The following is a 6,334-nucleotide window of genomic DNA, read 5'->3' on the forward strand; positions in this document are numbered from 1 at the left end:
AGGGAGGGAGGGAAGGAGGAAGGAAGGAAGGAAGGAAGGAAGGAAGGAAGGAAGGAAGGAAGGAAGGAAGGAAGGAAGGAAGGAAGGAAGGGAAAAATAAAAACCAGTTATTTTTAATTCAGTAAACTATATCTTTACTGAAATCAAGATCATATTATGTTTTTGTTTTATTGAATTTAACTTAATTTACCATAAAATGATAAGGCAATATGTTCTCATTAACATAGTCTACAGAGAATATTTGGTATTGAATAAACTATGACCTTTTCAATGGTTTAAAATATACTTGAAAATATAAATGTTCAGCGGCTAGAGATGGATCAACAGTTAAGAGCACTTACTGCTCTTGCAAAGTACCTAGGTCTCTGTGTCAAGTTTGATGCCTCACAAACCCTAGAGCTATCTTCAAACAATCTAGCATTTTTGGCCTCCTATGGGAACCTGAACTCAAGTGCACATAAACACATATATAGAGACACATGATTATTTTAAAGTCAGATTCTAGAAAAAACTGTCATTGTAACCTTTACACTATTTTTCTAGAGAACTGTAATTTTTTTATATTCCTTCTTTTTATTTAATCTTTTTTGTACACTCCAGATTTTATTCCCCTCCCAGTTCACCTCCAACTGTTCCACATCCATTACCGCCTCCCTGTGCCCCTGTCACCAGGAGGATGTCCCCACCTCCACCCCACCAGACCTCTAAACTCCCTAGGGCCTGCAGTCTCTTGAGGATTAGGTGCATCTTCTCTGATTAAACCCAGACCCAGCAGTCCTCTGCTGTATGTGTGTTAGAGGCCTCATATCAGCTGGTGTTAGTTGTCTTGTGGGTGGTCCAGTGTCTGAGAGATCTATAGGGTCCAGGTTAATTGAGAGGGCTCGTCCTCCTACAGGATTGCCCTCCTCCTCAGCTTCTTTCAGATTTCCCTAATGCAATCATGGGGATTAGCAGCTTCTGTCCATTGGTTGAGTGCAAATTTCTGCATCTGACTCTTTCAGCTGCTTCTTAGGTCTTTTGAAGGGCAGCCTCTTTCAGTGAGTGCTCCATATCCTCAGTAATTTTGTCAGGTCTTGGGGCCTCCCTTTGAGCTGTATCCCACTTTGCTCCTGTCCCTGGACCTTCTTTTTCTCAGGCTCTCCATTTCCATTCCTGCACTTCTTTTAGACAGAAACAATTATGGGTCAGAGTTTAGACTGTCTTTCTGCTGGAGATGGGCTCCACAAGTTCCCTCTCCCCATTGTAGGGCATGTCATCTAAGGTCCTTCCCTTTGAGTCCTGAGAGTCTCTCACCTCCCATGTCTCTGGTACATTCTGGAGGGTCCCCCAAACCTTCTACTTTTCAAGGCTGACTGCTTTCATTCTTTCTGCTGGCCCTCAGGGCTTCAATCCTTTTCCCTCACCCAACACCAGATCATGTTTCCCTCTTCCCCCCTCCACCTGTCCCCTTTTTCTCCTAGATCCTTCCCTCCCCTCCTTGTGATTGCTTTCTTCTCTCCCTCAAGTGGGACTGGGGCATCCTCCTCACTTGGGTCTTTCAGCTTGGTGATCCGTTTGAGTTCTGTACAATATATCTTATGTATTCTGTTTGTTGTTGTTATTTTGTTTTGTTTTTGTCTAATATCCACTTATTAATGAGTACATTCCATGCATGTCCTTTAGGATCTGCGATACCTCACTCAGGATATTTTCTAGCTTCATCCATTTGCCTGCAAAACTCTGGATGTCCTCATTCTTAATAGCTAAGCAGTATTACATTCATAAAACTCTATTAATGCAGAACACTATACTATTGCTTATGCGATTTATCCAATTGAAAATTCTCTTCCTAATTTAACATACCAAAATGACATGTCTACCACACATATTTAATTTATGCTACATAATTTGATTTAATCTGTAGATTCAAGCTTAGGGATATTTTCATCTGATTTAGATTCAGGCCCTTCCCCTAAACATTCAACTATTGAGAACAAAAATTTGTTCTCTTTGGAGATTTGTTCATAGATGCTAGATCAATTTTATAAATATACTCTGTTACTAAACAAGGCCGGAAGTGATATAAAATCATAACATTGTAATTTATCAAGAGTGGGTGTTAACTGTGATAGGTATAGCTAGCTTATAATTTAAATGATTTAATTAAAGACATGAAGCAGCATATTTCCTGAGGAGGAATTCATATAGGGAGAATAAATCAGTACTATGAAAAGTTTGCTATTAAACGATTCAGGCACATAGAGTTAAACATTAAATAGTCTTCCCGACCATAGCCCAGTCATAACAAGAAGGGCTGATAATTGTTTTCTTAAATGACTAAAATATTTTTCATATAATTCAAATGTGTAAATACTGTATGTTGAAAGAACTTCCTAGAAAATACAGAATAAACTCATGAAGTACATAAAAAATCATTGAAAAGCTAGCCATTTTAGTTTAAATCTACCAGATGTCCACTAAAAGGAAATAATACATATTCAGTCAGGTTTTGATATTACAGTCCTAGATTTTCTACAAAAACTCTGAGTTCATACATATACCATACATATATATGAAATGAATGAAAAGTAGTAAATAAATTACTTATTTACAAGCTAATGATAGATACTCTGAAACCAAGAGACATAGCTGCCAACAGATACTTAGGTCTTCATGAGTTGATATTCTGGTGGGAATAACCTTTAATAAGAATATAAAACTGAATATATATAATATAATCTGATATATAATATATAATCTGATTTGTCTATTACTATGAAAAAAATTTTGATCTACATGATAAAGATGGATTAGAGACTTTCAGCATACACTTCAATAATTTTTAGAGTTATATGCTTTTAAACATTTCCACTTTAAAAGCATTCAAACAATGGAATACCACCACACAATACAAGTAAAACATACCTTCTATTTTCTGTCTCTAAAGCATTGACAAACAACATTTATACTACTTCCATAAAGCACTAGTTTGGGAAAGTTTTCAACTTGGAGTTAAAGAACCCATATTAGATATCAGAGAATCCCCAACCTACACCAAACTTAATGTGCATTTGTGGTTGTATAGTCATTTTTGAAGGTTTAAATTTTCACCAGATTCTCAATAAAAGATAAGGTCCAAAAGGCTACTAGTATGCTAGTTCAATTAACTTCAATCCCAAACTCATCAAATATCTGTGTATTAAGCACTGACTCTCTGTGATAATTCTTACAGCTTTTAAAAATCTCAACTAACTCTCTGTTAAAAAAAAAGTCAAGATAATAATATTGGCATTGAGTTATTTTCTTCAGAAAAAAATCTCATGATTTTTCCCTTTAAAAATTAAGCAGTGATTTTATTGCATCTGGGCCAGATCTAACTATGCTTCTGTGATTCAGATTTTTGAAAGAATCTCTAACTTTGGGGACCCAAGAAATTCTATTATGAAACATGTCCTACCTTGACAATATTCTCTTAAAATGCCAGTGCAGTCTTCTGGCAGGGGGTTTGACTCTGACCGGAATAGAACAGAAGCAGTGAGCTCAATCCCATGTAAATACAAATTCCTTTCTTGTCTGCTGATGCAACAGAAACAGCAAAAGGAAAAGTTTGGACATTTGTCTTGGATTAGAAACTATTTTCATTGTCATGCCTTTCAATGACAGAAAATTTTCAGAAAAAGAAAAGAAATAACATGCTTGATATACACTATATTTGAATGAAAATTTTAAGAATATTAAATTAAATTAAAAAGTAACTACAATAAAAAAGCAGATCATTGAGTCTAGTTATGTTGGCTTTGCATTGTCTCTTCCAAATGACTTGAAGAGATGTATCTATTAGCTTTTTCAATCTGCTAAAAATATGTATTTTCTTTCTTTACTTTTACCTGAAAGATTTGGAGATAGATTCCACCAAATAGCTCAAAAAATGGCCTAGAACTTGTGATTCTTCTGCCCAGGCTCTGAGTATTAGAGAAAAATATTCATGAAATCTCTTTGTCTGCATTAACTCTATTAATTCATATTCTTAGTATATAACCTTTATATTTAAAATTTAAAACTTTTATAAAAAGATAAAATATAATCACATCAATGCTGGTGCTAGATATTTATTCTGAACAATTGCCTTATTCATTTGTTAAGATACTTTTAAATCTCACTGAATTCAATCAATTAATCTACGCATCTATGCTTAGCCATGCCTTTTGATGGATGTGCCTTTTGTTTGATGACCTTTACTCTTCTCCTTTACTATCAGATATACTCATCTCTTTGACTAAAACTAGTGGCATCTCCAATCATCTTATGAATTGCTTCCAGACCAAGTAACCTACTATATGTCAACCCATATGAAAGAATCAGGTGTAGACTCCCTTTACAGTTCATGTTCAAGATCGGCCTTTTGTTCTCTGACTAAGCTTCTGTTCATATTTTGACATTTATTCAAAATGGTGTCTTCTATATGAGAGTTATCCAAAGGTGACTCATAATACAGTCTTATAATACTGAGATTTTAAATCATTCTACTAACTCCTCTCTTATACCCACACCATACCCCTCTTCATATCTTTTCTCTATCCTTTCACTATAACCCAATGAATCCAATTAGGAGCCACTACTATGCACATGAGTGCAGGGCTCCATCCACAGAGCATGGACTGCCTACCACTGAAGAAAACTAACTATCTAAGAACCATAGTTTTGGTTTCTATATTGCCAAAAGTTATCACTCAGAAAGCAATGAGACTGCCATACAAGTTTAAGGGCCAGTTCAATCTCCCGTATTTCTAAAAGTTTCAGGTACGCTGGCACATGCTTGTGAACCCACTGCTGGAGAGACTAAAATGTGCACGATTCCTAGACATCCCTAAACATATAGCCTAGTCATTTTAGCATCCTGCAGTCCAGTGAATGGCTCGGTCTCAAAAAAAAAATCAAGTGGCATAATACGTAAGGAATGACACATGAAGTTAACCTCTACACTCCAGATGTATCTGCACATGAGCACATGCTCAAGTTCAACTACCACATTGCACATACACCAACAAACAAAAACACATCTACATACACATACGCAGAATCGCCACCTACCACTGCAATGGTGTGTTCCCTTTATGTTAGTGTAGTGGCCACAGACCAGCCCTAGGTACAGTAAGACAGACCAGTATCATGACAAGCATTAATAACCAACAGGCATACAATAAGAAGGTCATCTTAAACACTGAACCTTTTTATTCAGGAAAGATTGTGAGAAATTAAGACAAAATTATTGTTTTGAGAATACATTTACATTTTGTTATTAATGTATGATAATGTATTATAATGGTCAATGAGGCTTAATCGCCTCTTTGAGGTGAGGTAACTCCATTCTGGTATGGTAAATTTATACAAGGACCAAAAAAAAAAAAAAAAAAAAAGGTGTTAAAAAGGGAGTTACATAAACAACCATTTTGTATTAATTGTTTTTCATACATATATTCTGATTATAGTTTTCCTTCCCCAACTCCTCCCAGACTCTACCCATCACCTCACCCACCTCACTCCATGCCCTTTCTTTCTCTCTTTCACTTCAGAAAAACAGGCAAGAGGAAAACCTCACAAAATCAAAAGCAGGATAATTAGAAGCCTTTTATTATTAAAGATCATTGCAGCTTGCTCTGCATGCAGCTTTTGCTTCCCTATGGTACATTAATTTTTTTTTCCTCAGTGTGAAATGTCTTCTCAGAATTCTACTTTCTTTTCAGCAAAACAGACAGAACTTTAGCAAAGGGGTTTGTGCTACCAGGCCACAGGAACAAGAGGCCACACTGACAATTTACATTTTATGACCTCCTTTCTTTGCTGTGTTTTTAAAGGCTGAATCTTAAGAAATCCAATGTTCACTAGTCAGTCAGTCATTCTAAGAACAAGCATCTAGTGATGTCTTGTAGGTGACTCAGTGAAGGACATCCTCTCACAGACTTCAAGGAACATTCCAAAAGTTAGAATACTTATTTGGATATTAAGTCTAATGGCATGTCTTTGGTAACATTTTTATTTTCTGTAAATAAAAGCATTTGATGTTATCAGTGGTCTTCAAAAGCTGTCCTTTTAAACTTGAGTTTGTATGTGGTTCCTGGAATCTTTCATGAAAGGATATGTGAACTTAATTTAACAGAAATAATAAACCACAAACACTCCTCCCACCTTCAATGAAAGGAACTTTATTCTTATGTACTTAAAAGTTTCTATTTTAAGCTTTTTTTCCCTTCTATTCTCAAGAAGCACTTTGTTGTTTAAAAATAAAGTATGGAAACCATTTAACTATATGGTCCCCAAGGTTCCTCTCAGCTCTAACTTTCAAGTGCTTCTAAAA

Source organism: Mus pahari, chromosome 4, assembly GCF_900095145.1.
Source record: "Mus pahari chromosome 4, PAHARI_EIJ_v1.1, whole genome shotgun sequence".
Classification (NCBI taxonomy): domain Eukaryota; kingdom Metazoa; phylum Chordata; class Mammalia; order Rodentia; family Muridae; genus Mus; species Mus pahari.